Source organism: Nyctereutes procyonoides, unplaced genomic scaffold (assembly GCF_905146905.1).
Source record: "Nyctereutes procyonoides isolate TBG_1078 unplaced genomic scaffold, NYPRO_anot_genome, whole genome shotgun sequence".
Classification (NCBI taxonomy): Eukaryota; Metazoa; Chordata; class Mammalia; order Carnivora; family Canidae; genus Nyctereutes; species Nyctereutes procyonoides.
In genome coordinates this window covers 20,643,906-20,658,129 of record NW_026575133.1, presented here as the reverse complement: position 1 = coordinate 20,658,129, position 14,224 = coordinate 20,643,906, and the positions used below count along the sequence as shown (strand labels likewise).

The window sequence follows — 14,224 nt, the reverse complement described above, 5'->3', positions numbered from 1 at the left end:
CCTGCCTCGGAACAGACACGGACCCACCCGATAAGCAGCAGGGGCTTCCCGCCCCCTCCACGAGTGGGAGGCGCTGCCAAACCCTGCAGAAGACAGTCCCCCGTGCCACCAGGCCGGGGGCGCTCATCCGGGGTGGGCTGGCGACATCTGAGCGCCAGGATCACACCGTGACAAGCGGAGAAGGCACAAAACGCTACCTCGTCACCTTTTTAATGAGTACAATCCTCTGGCTGCTGCCGGGGCCCTGGGAGAGCTGCTATTAATGAGCGCTTAGAATAGACGGTCCTGTTTTATCCACGTATGGCGGCCTGGGAGAGACACTTCAATTTCCATTTTACATCTGCTGCCACGTTCAAGTGTCTCCTTAAGGGCAGGAAAACACTTGGCAAATTCTGTCTTTAAAGAGACACGTTCAAAGAGAGCATTCCCTCCCCACAGCCACATTCTATATGTGAACGCTTTTCAATTTGCAAAGCATATATTTAGATTATGTATATGGAAGCCCAGGAGGCCGCAGGGCCGCAGCTGCACGCACGGCTCCCCCTGCCCCTTGGGGCTGGAGAAGAGGGCTTCTGGTGTGGTCCTTGATTTGGTGGCTTCACTCACTGACAGGGGACCAGGACAGCCTCTGTTTTGTTCCCATTTCTGCACCTTGGTCCTAGCCAGCAGTCGCTGTGGGGCCTGACATGGTGAGTACCATGGTTTCCAGGGGGAAGGGGGCTGGCCCCAGGGAGTGGGAGTAAGCCACATGGGGCCCAGAAAGGAGGGGTCACTCCCCCACCCCCAGTCCCCAAGGGGGCTGGGGGATGGGGCTAGACTCCGCCAGGGGTCTTCCCAAGACTACAGGAGCACCTTGAGGGGAGGAGGATGGAGGAGGAAGGAGGAGGATGGAGGAGGAGGATGGAGGAAGAGGATGGAGGAGGGAGGAAGAGGGTGGAGGAGGGAGGAGGAGGATGGAGGAGGAAGGAGGAGGATGGAAGAGGAAGGAGGAGGATGAAGGAGGAAGGAGGAGGATGAAGGAAGAGGAAGAAGGAGGAGGAAGGAGGGGGAAGGAGGGGGAGGCGAGGACAAGAAGGAACTCAAGGATGGCAGGTCTCAGGGAGGCCCGCCCCCCTGGTCGCAGGAGCCATTGCCTGCCCGGGGACTGAGGGTGAAGGTGGGGAATGTCCCCAGCATCAGGGCCCCCAGGGCGGTGGAAAGCACCACCTCAGCCTCTCGCACTTACCAGCTGTCCTAGTTCGGCCCCATCACAGAGATGCCACAGCCTGGACACTGGAACAGCAGACAATCTATTTCTTTCAGCTCTAGAGGCTGAAGTCCGAGGTCAAGGCGCCAGCGTGACCAGTGAAGGTTTCCGCTGAAGGTTCTCCCCTGGCTTGTGGCTGGCTGCCTTCTCACCCTGTCCTCATCGGGCAGAGTGAGAGCTCTGCGCCCCTTACCCACTTATGACAGCACCAATCCCATCATGGGAGCTGTACCCTCATGGCCTAATTACCCCTGAAATGCCCACCTCCAAACACCACCACGTTGGAGATTAGGGCTGCAACATAGAAATCTGGGCAGGGGAAGGGAGACAGAGACACTAGGCCCGTAGCACCACTGTGTGATCTTGGGCGAGTTGTTGGACCTCTCTGAGTCTTCACTTTGCATCTGTAAAATGGGGTCATAATCCCCCTGGCTGTAGGTCTGAGGTTGGTGTGACCTGCCTCCTGCAGAGCTGGCTCCGTGGCATCTGTGTTTATTTCTACGGCCCACTGGTCATCAGAATCCTCCAGGGCAAGAAACACATCCCCCAAGCAACCTCAGGGGACCCATAGGATCAATGTGTCACGAGGAGAAGAAATCCAGAGAAATAAAACCGATCCATACTTTGAAAAAGGGACAATGTGGGATGAAAGCGGCTGACAGCGTGAATTACTGTTGATTTCATCATTGTTGCCATCCCCAGAACAAACAGCCCCAGAAAGCACAGTGGGTCCAACCCTAGGCCTGTGGCATCCCAGGGCATTTCCAATTATCTCAAAGAGTGTTGTAAAATTCTCACCAAAGATAACTCGTGTTTTGTCTAATTCAAAATGCCACCTTCCTCCCTCATCAGCACTTTGGCACGTAGGGGAGGTGGCACAGAATCGTGCTGGGGCACAGTCGGCCTGCTGCTTCCCCGGTACCCATTCTCCCACACTCGCAAGCACCTATAGTCTCGAGGTAGTGATGGGCCTGGTTACAGAATCTGATTCCCAGCCTCTCTTACAGCCTGATGTGGCCACGCGACCAAGTTCTGGCCACTGAGGCAAGAGAAACTCATAAAAGGAATTCTGAAAATTGTGGATTGTGGACATGATGGCTGGAGCTGCAGCAGGCATTTTGAAACACTGAGGACAGAAGCCAAATGTGGGGAATGGCAAAGCACGGGAAGAGTCAGAGCCTGGGCCCCAGCTGATCATGAAGCTACCACACCAGCCTACCCAGACTTCTTGTACATCGGCGGTGGGGGGTGGGGGGGACCTTTATGCATTTAAGCCATTGTTCTATGAGTTTTATGTTAGGTACAGCTGACCCTAATCCTAATAAGTATACTTAGTTACTAGAGGCTTGTGAGTGTGTGAAAGACGAGCCCTGGGTTCCTGGCTACCAATCTGTCCTTGGCAGGAGACACAGGTGCGAGGTGGGGAGGAAGGGGACGGAACATCATGGTGCAGGATGAGGGTCCAACAGCACCTCCTGGCTAGTGTCTACCAAATTTGGCTAGTGCTGGACCCCAGGTTCCATCTCTCCCTGTGTCACTTTCTGGAGCCCCCTAGCTTAAGCCAGAGTCTTACGGGGCGCAGGGGGGACTGCCACAGGAAAAGAGCCTAAGTCGGAATGAACTCTGGTTCAAGCCCTACCTTTGACCTACCAGCTGTGTAACTTTGGTGAAGCTACTTCACCTCTGGGCCTCAGTTTCCTCCTCAGAAAAATGAGAGTCACCGTAACACCTAACCCCAAAGCATTGTGTAGAAAAGGTCAACAAAGTGCCTGGAAATCAGCCTTCAGAAGTGATAGCCGTTGGGGCACCTGGGAGGCTTGGTTGAGTGTCTACCTTCAGCTCAGGTCATGATCCTGGGGTCCTGGGATCAAGTCCCACATCGGGCTTCCCGCAGGGAGCCTGCTTCTCCCTCTGCCTGAGTCTCTGCCTCTCTCTGTGTGTCTCTCATGGATAAATGAATAAAATATTTTTTAGAAAAGAAATGATAGCCGTTATTACTATAGATGAGTTATGAACTGACATTTTCAGAAAGAGGTTTTGGGGCAAAAGCACATCCTCTTTCTTTCTTTCTTTCTTTCTTTCTTTCTTTCTTTCTTTCTTTTTTTTGTACATCCTCTTTCTGGAAGTGCAGGAGGGAGCAAGACTCTGGCCCAATGGCAGTGGTCCAAGGCTTCCCAGGTAGAATGAAATTTGCTCTAATGCCACAAAAGTCACTCCCAGCTATTTGAAAACTAGAAAGAAGACAGAACCAGGAAGGAGGAGACCCAGCTCTTGTCACTGGCTTCACCGCTAACTAGCTGGATGACTTCAGGTGAGTCACTGCCTCTTTCTGAGACTCAGTTTCCCCATCCATGAAATGAGGATGCCAGCTTCCATGTCTGAGACCTCTTCTAGCATCAGAGTGCAGCAATTTGATGACATAGAAAGACTAGAGAACCAGGATCGGAACAGCCAGTCACCTGCACTATTTGTTCCCGTTGCTGGTTTTCCTCCAGCATCCTCACCCCTGCCAGCTATTCTTGGAATTTCTTTCCAATTGTACCATTTTGGAGACCAGATGCAGGAAGAAGCATCATTTCTGCAGCCCCCAAGGCTAGATCTGAGGACGGGGTAAGAAGAGATTTGAGAGAGTAGTCTGCATCCCTTTATGCAACCTTGATGAAAAAAAATTCAGATATGTGAACCCAATAAACTGGAAGATTCTCTGTAAAAGAATCATCTAGAAATGCAAATGACCTTGCTCATCTGAGTCTTGCTCATATGAGTTATGCGGAGATGATGAGAAGGAAATCAGGCCGAGTGTTAGCTACCAAGCTTGAAGCCTTAACCACATGGTTAACATCCATCCTTTCCAGAAGAATCCCATCAGGCAAGCACTCCTGTCCTCATTTTGCCAGTATGGTCGACGGACAGTAAAGTTACACATTTTGCCCAAATTGAGGTCATACTGACGGGCAGTGGTTGAACCGGGATACTAATCTTGATTAGTATCCTAGGCTGTCACCCTCGCACCATCACATCTGAAAGAGAAGCAGCATCCTGCCAGGGAAAAGAACAAAATGTCACCCTAGAATCTGCTGGCAGCGGCTGGCTGTGTGTGTGACCTTGGGGCAGTCCCAGAATCTCTCCTTGCCGGTGTGTGCTCACGCGTCAAAGGTAGGCCCTGGAGAGATCAGAGCCCCACTCTGCAGAATGGAACCTGCTGGTAGATCTCCCAGCTGCCGGGGGGATGCACCGCCCCACTCCGCGGTCAGTAGATACCTGGGCTGCCAAGGGGAGACACACAGCCGTGGAACAGGGCCCTCTTGGGAACCTCCAGATGGGCAGATGACCGGGCCCCCTGACTTCACAGGTCTCCCCTGACCAACTCCGGAGCCCCATGGGTGCCTCCTGAGGCTCCAAACCCAGGCAGATCTGCTTGTCAACATGTAACACTGAACATTTGGGATGCCTGGGGGGGGGGGTGCTCCAAACGTTCACCCGACTCTCCCATTCTAGAGACTCTGCTTCCCCGGCCGTGTCGTTAGGAAGTGGGGAACCCTCGCTGGCATTGTCATTAACCCGTGTCAGCCACGCGGTGCCAAAGGAGGTCACCGCTCCATCCTGAGACTTCTGCAATATAGGGACGGTGTTGCTGTAAAGAATTTAACAGGCCAGCAACTGACACTCGAGCTCTTTGGGATCCACCAATGAATCTGATGCCCACGTGCTGCCAAAAAGCATTTATTGTCTCATAATTCGATTTACTTTTTTCCATGCTGCTCCCAGTGCCTGCAAGTAGGGGCAAAATGGCTGATGTCTCCAGATGCCACGGAGGCTAATAAAGCTTGCTGTGCTCCCAGCATGCTCTCTGCCATCAGAAACCGGCAATTAACTTAATAGGGTTCTTGAAATGGAGTCGATCCGGGAAATGTGGCATGTGTTGACACTCTCCCGCTGATCCAAGCAGCCTCCCACCATTGACTTGCAGGGTCTGTTTGCTATTTGAATTATTTAGGAGCTTGTTATGTGAATTAAAAAGCAGCACTTTGCAGCATTAAGTCTAATATTTTATGATCTTCAATTGATTAGGTGGGCTTTCAGGATTACATGGAAAGGTTAAGATAAAACACGCCTCAGACAGGCAGCTCTCACCAGTCTGCTTTGCTCTTCAAAAATCTAGATGAAAACCCAAAAGGAGCCTGCCTCCCTTTTCCCTTCCAAATGAGTCTTCTGGAACCTGTTTTTGGGGCCATGAAAGAGCTTGTGCACCCCGGGGACACCAGGTGCTCTGGCTTCTCAGGACTAATGGAGGCTGGTGCCCCATTTATCTACTTTTCGTTTATGTCTTTCTTGGCACAAAGATGGCACTGATGATGCGATGCCCAGAGGGACTGCATCCCAAGCCCAGGCCTGCAAAGGGAGAGCCCTGCTGTGGGTTCCCAGCCACTCAATTGGACCTGGATGGGCACCACTGCCACACCTGCCCTTGGCCAAGGGTGTGTCTAACACACCTCCCTCGACCACACGTGCCAATTCATGCTTTCTTTGGCCTGCCAGCTGCCACCACCCTCTTCCCTGGCCAAGACAATAGTTTTGCACTGGTCTTCTCCCATCACCCCCATTCCAATCCACCGTACATTCTGCAGCCAAACCTAGTTCTGGCTATGAAACTCTCCTGTTCAGAAACATTCAGTGGCTCCCCATTGCCTACTAAGTATGTACTCATCAACCTGAGCCCCAATCCTTTTTCTAGCCTCATCTCCTTTTTTTTTAAGATTTTATTCATTATTCATGAGAGAGAGAGAGAGAGAGAGAGAGAGAGAGGCAGAGACACAGGCAGAGGGTGAAGCAGGCTCCATCCAAGGAGCCCGATGTGGGACTCGATCCCAGAACTTGATCCCAGGACTCCAAGATCATGCCCTGGGCTGAAGGCAGGTGCCAAACCACTGAACCACCCAGGGATCCCCCGCCCCAACTACTATTGCCCCCATATCAACCAACCAGACAGAGCTACTTGCTATTCTTTAAAAACACTTTTGCTTTCTTAACTCTCAAGCTTTGCTCATGGCATTCACTTGCTACATTACATCTCCCTTCTTCATCTACTGAAACTCTACTAGTCCTTGATAATGAAGAGTAAATAAGTACATAGTATAGAGGTTCCTATATTCTAAGAACTATAAATATGATTATTTAATATTCATAATCCTGTAAGATAGGTATCTTTATTATATGCATTTTATAAATGGCAAAACTGAGGTTCAGGCCAGTTGGCTAACTTACTTCCCGAAAATCACTTGGCTACCTGGGATTTTCTTTTTTTTTGCTACCTGGGATTTAAATGCAGGTAAACAAAGCTCATCTCAATCTCACTTCCTTGGTAAAGCCATTCCTGCCTTTACCTGGGTGGCCTTTCTCCTCTGAGGTTTGCAGCGTCCACTTTTCCACTGCACTGACTTATTCAGGCAGCAAGTGTAGGTACATGGCTCTCTTCTCTACCAGGATATCAATGCCTTGGGACAGTTGGGGCCTCCCTTGTATCACTGCAGGGCTTAGGATTTGCACACAGTAGGTGTTGACTCAAGCAGGCCATCAGCCTGACCACAGGGTGGCTCCCCACCCCAAAGTCACAGACCTGATCCCTCTTGTACTTCAAAGGAGTAGAAGGAGGCACTGCTAGGTGCTAAGTGAGGGACAGCGCAAGCTCTAAAGGGTGACTTGAATTTGAATTTCCAAGCACCCCCTCTTTCAGCCTGCAACCTTAGCCTCACTGAGCTAGGGGTTCTCACCTGTAAATGGAAATAACAGTAGTCCCCACTCCATAAGGAAATTATCAAAACTAAGTGCAATAACGCTTCAAAAGCACATGGCCCCTAGCACACATTAGGGGACTAGGAAAAGTTTGCTGTCATTCCCATTGGATTGACCCCAGTAGAGTCTCTAAACCACCTCCTGCAGCTCTGAACCCTGGGCCCAGCATCTCCACACCTCCAGTTCCTCACCTGGAACATGGGCTATTTAAAACTCACCTGATAGGATTACGGGGAAGGACTTAATGAAATAACAGATGGGCCTGGAACAGAACAGACATTCAGTATATGAATAATAGTATGTTATTTTTAATTAATATAACCTCCACCTAAGCTAAGAATATTTACATTTCTAGAACACCATGAAGACGGTCCTTGACCCCTGGAATCAACAGCTTTGTGCAAAACAAACCCTGCAGCAGCCCCCCGCTTCCAGGGGGCACTCAATTTAACAGGGGAGGCAGGATGGAAAGAGCTGATCTCCCCCAGGGCAGGAGGAGGGCAGGACCGCATGCATGGGGAGACCTGAGCAAAGTCCCAGGGACTCAGCTGGGAGAGGCTACTACTGCCCGATCCTGTGACCTGTGATCCATCAGATCTGTTGGATGCGATGCCTTCTTAGGAGACCTTCTCCCTGAGAGTCTCGGCGGTCACTCAAATCCCTTAAGTAAGGTGTGGCCTGCTGCAGGGAGGTCCTGAAGCCAGGATGGCGTTCCCAGGACTGTCTCGCCCCACATTGTGCTGGATCTTATTCTTTAAGGCAGCCGAGGCCCTGACGTTGGGCCATGTGGATGAGCTTAAGGGGGCGGGGCCCCAGGAAGTCTCTCAAATATGTGCAAGATCTTACATGAATGTGTGCAGGGAGTTACACTACATAGAGGTTCTAGAAGATTCTGTGTATGTCAGGATAGACTAACTGCTCCCTGCAGTGACAACCCCTCAATCTCAATGGCTTAATGCAACATGTCACAGTCCAAGCAGGCTGATAAGGAGTAGGGGTGTAGAGCAGGGCTCTGCTGGCAGGGCCTCCTCCACTTCCAAAATGTGGCTTCCAAAGTCACCATGAACCCTGACATTCAGCTGGCAGATGGAGGAGGAAATGAGCATAAAAGATCTTACAAGAAACCCTAGGGGTCAGGCCTGGAAACAGCATTTGTTTCCACACATATGCTCACATTCCACTGGCCAGAACTTGGTCACATGGGGCCCTGGACTGCAAAGGATTTTGGGAAATGTAGTCTTCCTATGTACCCAGGAGGAAAGGAAAACTGGTTTGGAGAAGATATCTTACAGCCCTTCAAAAAGGACTTGTAAAAAAAAAACAACCAAAAAACCAAAAAGGACTTGTACAGGGGAAGAAAAGCAGAGTATAAAGAAGACTAATAAATACTATTTGCTTTATGTACGTTATTCATTTAATCCTCACTACTAGTAGTAGGTTTTTTAACTTTATGTCCATTTTGTAGATAAGAAAACTGAAGCTCAGAAGACTAAGTCACTTGCCAAGGATCACACGGTAGTGAATGGTGGAACCCAGAATACACCTCACGCTTGTCAACATACAGTTTGAAAGGTTCTCCATTTTATGACTTTTGGGTATTACATATTTTGAGGGGAAAGCAAACATAAATGGAGAAGATAGTTTTGAGCTTGTATTTTAGGGTCAGCTACCATTTGTAGACTGTTTATTCTGTGCCAGACACCGCTTAAAATGCTTTTCCATGTATTGCATAATTGACTCCTCCCACTGACCTTATAAGATTCATCTAGCTGTTACCTCAGCTTTATGGATGAGAAAATGGGGGCACTGAGAAGTTAGGCAATTGTCCCAAGGCCCCACAGCTAGTAAGTAGGGGAACAGGGACTCTACCTCTGGTGGCTACCCCAGTTCCATAGGTATGCAGTGCACCCACCAACCTATGCATGCACTCATGCAGTTGCTCTAGGTCAACCCATCAGATCAAGGCAAATAGAAAACACATATCTTTCATCTTCGAGCCCCCACCATGCAGCCCAGTCCTGCCCCTCTGCCTCAGGAGTCATAGCCTGACAGTGGGAGTCCTCTCAAGGACATGTCAACACACCAGTAGAGTCACCAGCCACCTGTTGTCTGGGAGCACCATGACAACCATGACAGAGCCCATCAGCCCATGTAGGGTGACTGCTGTCCCCTTTACAACCTCAGTCAATCTGCCTGATGGTTTTATGAAGGTAGATTTTTTTTTTTTAACTATCTCCAACCACTGCATCATTTAAGCCAAATTCAGTGAAGAGCCAGAAGCAAGTCTGGGGTAAACATGGAAGGGAACCGAGGCAACAACATCTCCCTCATCCCACCCTGGCCCTCGGAGGGATGGTTTCACCTAGGGTGAGGTCCGGGGATGGAGAATGTGTCCTCACTTTGCGCCTTGAACAAAGCCAAGATGTTGACCTCAAGCTCATATACAGAAGCAGCAGACTGACGGGTGGGTGTGTGGAAGGGACACAGAATGAGCCCTCAGTCCATCAACAGAAGTACCGTGTGCAGGTGGATCCCCAAGACTGAGGGGTGGGTGAGGGATGTTAAAGCATCAAGGTCGAGGGAGGGGACACTCAGACAAAGGTAGAGCTTTGGGAGGAAGGAAGAGCGCAGCCCCCACATGCCAGCTCTGCACCAGGACCTGTGGAGCTGTGGCAAAGACGCCAGGACCCGAGTCAGCCAGACTTCCCTCGGGACCAGCTCCTCCATTCATTAGCCCCATTGTTTCACCTCTCAGTTTCTCGGCCTATGAAATGGGTGTAATGTCCGGCTCACCTCACAGGGCTACGGGAAGGCCTGGGGCGTTGAGCATGTGGAGCACCCTGCCCAAGGTCTGGAGGGAAGCCGAATCCAAGTGTTGGCCCAGGGGCCTTTGAATACAGGCCTCTCAGAAACAAACAAACAAAAAGTAACAGACTTAGTCGTCTAATCACCTGTATCACCAAACAAGACACCTCATTATAGTCATTTGTTTTGCAATTAAAATAAACACCTCTTCATTTTTCTTGGGCCATGTGCAGGATCAAGGAGGGGGCCAGTGGCTTGTCCCCTGCTCTCCCAGGCCCAGCACGGACCAGTGCCCATAGAACTGAATGTTTCTGAAGTCAGCAGTTCTCACTTGAGAGCGCACGTCCCCGGACGTTATCTTCATTAATCCTCCCCGTGGCCCTGGGAGGCAGGTGGAGCCGACCTCATGACCCTCATTCTACAGGCAAGGAAATGGAGACGCCCCAAGGGTTTCATTTAGCAAAAGTAGCAGCGCAGGGGCTCCGAGCCAGGTCCTCTGGATCCAAACACAGGGTGTTTTTGGTGACCCCAATGGGGTTCAGCACCCTCTTGGCTCCTGAGGCCTGGCAGGCGGGCGCCAGGATAAGAGCATGGGCCCTGGAGTGAGACTCTGTGGGTTCCAGTCCCGGCTTTGCCATTTACTGTCCCAGAGACCTTACTTGTCCCCAAGCTGCTGGACCTCTGTCTCATCTCTAAAATGGAGCTAATGCCACTTCCTTCGCCTCAGATTCTGTGATGCGTGTAAAGCAATTAAAACAGGGCCCGGTGTCTACAGAAAGAGCCAGTAGGCATCACTACGGTACCCTGTGTGGGGAACCACACCCGCCCACCTACCTTCTCTGTTTGCTTCTGATGCTCCGTGCCCCTGGATGGCCGACGCTGTGTCTTTTCCATCCTGGAGACGGAGATAGAGGGTCAGTGCGGCATGGGGGTCTGGGGTACGGGCTCTGGTTCCAAGTTCAGACCCCATCACTCCCTGGTTGTGTAACCCTGGTGAACTCTATGTGTGCTTTGAGCTTATTTCCTTCTGCAGAAAAGGAGATAATAATAGAATCTGTTTCAGAGAGCTATAACCCATTAAGTGATGTCACACACATGAAGTATCTAGAACAGTCCCTGGCACAAGGGAAGCACTAAACAAGTATTAGCTATTATTGTATCTATGTCCCCGGCACCCACCACTGGGCTCGGTCCAAAGGCGCTAAGCAACTGGTTTTGGAAGTATGAATGAGTTGAATATTTATGCTTCTTGTTCTCTGGATAGCTAGAGGTCTTCAAATTCTTTCCCAGAGATACGACCCCGGGATGGGAGTTGGCCACCCAGGATGGTGACCGTGTCTGAGATACCCATTGTTTATAATGGCCTCACTGAGTAAATAAATAGTGTGAGATGGGGAGCCAGGCCAGGCCTTCCAGAAATACTCTGTCCCTGGCTCCAGCTTGGGCACAAAGACACAGTGACCCTAGCCAGTTGACTCATCTCCCCAACATGAGCTGAACTGCTGAGGCAGCCCCACCCAGCCTCTCTCAGCCCTCACTGGCTCCTTCACATGGCCTGGCAAGTCCGGCAGGAGCCAGTCTAATAGAAGCAGCTGGCTCTGGGGAGGGGGAAAAGCAGGTGTGATCTGTGATGAGTGCCAAGGAGGGGAATCAAAGGAGCAGAAAAGTCTTGGCTGGGGAGGTTGAGGACAAAAGGTGGGCGCCCAGTGATGTCGTCACTATAGGGGGGATGAAGGTGACACTGGAAAGCAGGTAGCATTGCTACTCTGTGGGGTGAAGGTCTACAGAGCCCCTGGGCAATTAGGGGAGAAATTAAGACTGGGAAGAAAATCCGGAAGGCCCCCCATCACTTCCCAGGATCATGGGAGGGCTCAGAAAAGACTGGTTCCAACCTCATGGTCAAAAAGAGTCAGTGTACCAAGACACTGAGAAAAGTCTCTAAATGACACTTTTCTTGAAAACCTCCTCTCTTTCAGGAAATTGTCTATATATATATATATATATATATATTATATATATATATATATTATATATAAAATTTCCATGCTGATGGTTTCACATCAGTTAGATGCGATATGGTTCCACCACTTTGACATACAGGTCAGAAGATGAGACTCCATTCATCCATCTACAGTTTTTACTGAGCACTTACTACCTAGTGGACAATGATCAAAGCACTGGGACCTGCAGAGAACAAGAGGAAGGAAGTCCCCACCTCACAAAACAGATTTAGGGGAGGAGACAGACAATAAACACCAAACAAAGAGAGGTAAATATTTGGATCGGATAAATATGAGGAAGAAATAAAGAGCTCTGTTACAGTGATGAGTGGGATGGGAGAGCCAGGTGGTGGTCATGAAGATCTTTCAGAGGTGACAGCTGAGCTGAAGCCTAAAAAGAAGCCAGGATGGGGACAAGGGAAGAGCTCTGCCTGCAAGCACAAAAGGCCCTGAGGCAGGGACTGTGGTAGGGAGGTCCAAGGAAAGGAAACCGTGTGGCTCTGAGGCGCCCGAGACCTGCTGACACTTGCAGGCCCTCTACTTTGTGCCTGGCACCCTTCTAGCACTTGACTGGCAGTTGGTTAAGTGCCCGTGAGGACCCCTGAAAGTAGGGGCTCCACTATCGACTCCAATGTAGGCCAGAGAGGTTAAGGAGCCGGCCCGGAGTTAGCCCCAGGGCAGGCCCGGCAGGATTGCTGCGCACCCCTCCGTCCGCCAAATCCCAAATCCCGAGGTCCCTGGCCCAGATCCCAGGACGCAGCCCCTGTGAGCCTCAGAGAGGAGCTCGCTCCGCTTTGGGTCCCAGACCCGGGGAAGTGTCGGGTTCCCAGAGTGTGTTAGAGGTCGGTCCCATGGCTCTTGGGGGGCCCAGCCCAGCCCAGCCCCAAGCGCCCACGTGCGCTCCAGCTGCCTGCGCTGAGCTCGCGGGGGTCGGGGGGAGGGACCCCAGGCCGGCGCGCCCACCCCCGTTGGGGCGCCCCGGGGGCCCCCCGGGGGCCCCCTTCCCACCCGGGGGCTGGGGGCAGGGAGTGGCCCTGCTCCCGGGCCCTCGCAGCGCAGGCGCCCCGGACGCGCGGAGCCCAGACCCCGCTTGCAGATCGGCCTCCCCGCGCCCCCCGCTCGGCCGCGCCGCCTCCTCCGGGAGCCCCCGGGGCGCCTCCCCCGGGAGGCCCTTTCTGCCCCTAGGCCGGCCCCGGGCGGGGTGCGGGGGGCCCCTCCGAGCCCAGGGGCCCCACCCGGAGCTCCGTGACCCGGGCGCCGCCGCCACTCGGGACGCCCCATCCCGAGCCTCCGCACCCGCAGGTCCGCCGGCCTGGCGGTGGCGCGGCCTGATTGGCAGGTCCCCCCTCGGCAGGGGTGGGGACGCCGGGGAGGGCTGTTGTGCACAATTGCTGTTTTTACTCCTGCCATCATTAATTCAACTATTGACAGAGAAAGGAGGGTCCGCCGCGGCTTTGTGTCACGCACTCACTGTAATTTACTTGAAAAGAATTAAATCACAATTACCTGCCATTCGTTTTGCATAAAACGAGCTGCGAGGAGCCTGCGGTCGCAGAGCGCTTGGAAGGACAACAGCCCCATTGTTGCCATATTAGAACAATATTTCTCAATTCGAAACTTAAAACATGCGAATTAGCAGCTCTGTTTGACTGCGGTGGCCCACGGATGGGCACGGCTGACACCCCACCTCGGACTCCAGACGTTACAGTTAACGAGCATAATTTTCATCCATTTGAGTCTAGACCGATCTTTTAAAATCGTCGCATTTATTGCATAAATGTACCTCCCAAATGTTGGAAAGGAAAACGCAACCTTTTATCTGTTAGGGAGCCCAGCTGATAAATTATCTAAACGCCACGAAAATTCCTCCTGCTGGAGCTAAAATGAGAGCAAACTGTAATTAACTCACTTGAGATTTGTTGAAATGTCCAAAGAAATCACACTGCTTCTCCAATAAAGTTACTTCTGTTCTCATTTCTCCCCTTTCAGATTACGGTCACCAGGTAAACACGAGTGATTAGCTTTTAAGCCAACGTTTTTCAAGTGTACTTAAAATATTCAATTCTGCAAAATTACATCACTGCGAACCTGTGTGTTCAGCAAATTTGAAGCCAGGCTGGGTTTTAACAACTTCTGTAAAAGTAAAGTGCTGCTTTGAGTGAGCTGTAGTTTCCATTAGCAGTAATAGTTTTTCAGTAACAAAATGTAACTGTTCAATCAAGCTTGAATATTAAAAGGAACCCAGTTACTAATTGTAAGAACTCTGGAACCAGCAGGAAAAACAGCAAATAGAAAAATACAATTGGTAACAGGGAGAGTTGTATGCAGGGAGAGTAACATAATAGAGCAAATTTCTGCATATGAAAATAAAGAGAAGTGA

General features: G+C 51.1%; 1 long non-coding RNA gene across 2 annotated transcripts in view; it reads right to left on the bottom strand.

The window, feature by feature from the left end:
- Positions 1-10,852, bottom strand: part of LOC129493970 (uncharacterized) — a 58,060-nt gene extending 47,208 nt beyond the window's left edge. The window contains exons 1-2 of one of the 2 annotated variants that reach the window (XR_008661253.1): positions 10,679-10,852; positions 7,258-7,301 (exon numbers count right to left, since the gene is read on the bottom strand). This is a non-coding gene — a long non-coding RNA (uncharacterized LOC129493970). The remainder of the gene's footprint in view (positions 1-7,257; positions 7,302-10,678) is intronic. The other variant, XR_008661254.1, reaches the window with a different exon arrangement.
- Positions 10,853-14,224: the final 3,372 nt, after the last annotated feature.